General features: G+C 39.5%; 1 long non-coding RNA gene across 1 annotated transcript; it reads right to left on the bottom strand.

Annotated features, from left to right (window-relative positions):
* Positions 1-203: 203 nt before the first annotated feature.
* LOC130074129 (uncharacterized) lies at positions 204-1,156 on the bottom strand. Its single transcript, XR_008804416.1, has 2 exons — positions 788-1,156; positions 204-426 (listed from the first exon to the last, which is right to left on the bottom strand). It is a non-coding gene; the product is annotated as an uncharacterized LOC130074129 (long non-coding RNA).
* Positions 1,157-1,636: the final 480 nt, after the last annotated feature.

Raw genomic sequence — 1,636 nt, forward strand, 5'->3', positions numbered from 1 at the left:
ACCCACTGAGGCACTGTCCAGGACTACTACCATCATTTTCCTTACAAAGACTCAACAGGATAAACAGTCAAATAGGCCTAGAGATTAATGTAGCCTACTTCTTAGTGTATGTTTGCCTACATAGTAGTGTCTAAAAACATCTGTGCAACTCGAGCATTCACTGCCCATCAAACCTGCAATAAAATAACCCCAGCAGTAGCCAAGACAAGCTAAATATTCTTTATTATTACATGATCCAATATTATAATAATGTGTCAGTTTATTATTTTGTTTTATGACACTGAGAACATAGTTTGGGTATTGTACAAACAAAGCCACGGTAAATACAAGAGAAATTCCACCCATCTATAGAAGTACCAACCACTAGAATCTGCTGTCCTCTTTGCCGCGCCCACCTTTGGAGGACTTTCACCACTATCATCATTTCTGTAAAAAAAAAAAAAAGTATTATTATCCTGATATAAATGGGGCAACTTTTATCCAGACACCAATAATCTAGCAAGCTTAAAAAGCTAGCAGCTTGCATTTATGGAAGGGGAGTACAGTTAGAAATTGGTGTTATGTTAGCTTAGCTGCAGTTGCCCATCTACAAGGATACAAGGATGTTTATTTGTCACATACATAGATTTAACGTTACAGGTGCAAAACTGTAAGTGAGCTGTTGGTGAGCTAGTAAGCTAATGCTAATGCTAACGTTCTCGAGCAAGCTAATACTAACGTTCGCAAACAAACCTTGGCAAACAAGCTGGTTTACATTAGCTAGCTAATGATATGTGCTTCAACTTACCGATCTCTTCTAGTGCTGGCGTCTGTACATTTGCGTCTTTTGGGCGCCATCGCCGGCTTCAAATGTCCAGTCCTTAGCTCTGTGTCCAGGCTACAGAGCTAAGAGGTCGGTTTTGATTGGTCCGTCCGTGTTCATTCAGGGTTTTGATTGGATATTGAATCTACTGGAGATAGAACCTTATAATCCCAACTCGGTTTATGTTTTGTGAGATGGAACCTTTTTATTTTATTAATAACTACTAACAAAATATTTTTTTTTTACAAAAATAACACCACACTGGCATTAATAAACACCTAATGGATCAGATTATGTCAAAAACTCAATTTCGACCAAAAGTGGAGATAGAACCTTATAATTCTAAGCTCACGAAGAGTCACCTCTTTTTTCATTCGCAGAGATCTACGAGTTAAACTTGGATGATCTGAAGCATGAACTGCACCAAGCCAAAATGATTTTGGAGAGGAAAGGAAAGAAGGTATGCAAAGCCTCACCGGCATATTGGAGTTCACAGTGTTTCTGGAACCTTTCAAAGAGGTGTTCCATGAACATTTCCGGTTGTGCAAAATTGCCATCGCAATACCTGTAAGCAATACCTGAAATTCTTCTGAATGGAGTTTTTCCACCCTGAAACTGATCAAGGACCACCTACGAACAACCATGTCTGATGAGCGACTGAGTGACCTGGGAGTGCTCAGTGTAGAGTCACGGAGAGCCAAGTCCCTGGATATGGATGAGTTTATTTGACTATTTGGTAGCCAGCACAAAAAACGCAGAATACAGCTGTTGGTAACACTTTAGAATACGGTTCCTTCGTTAATGAATAACTACACCGGAACAAATGAGTAACAC

This window comes from Rhinichthys klamathensis, unplaced genomic scaffold (genome assembly GCF_029890125.1).
Source record: "Rhinichthys klamathensis goyatoka isolate OS25496 unplaced genomic scaffold, OSU_Roscu_1.1 h1tg000570l_1, whole genome shotgun sequence".
Taxonomy (NCBI): domain Eukaryota; kingdom Metazoa; phylum Chordata; class Actinopteri; order Cypriniformes; family Leuciscidae; genus Rhinichthys; species Rhinichthys klamathensis.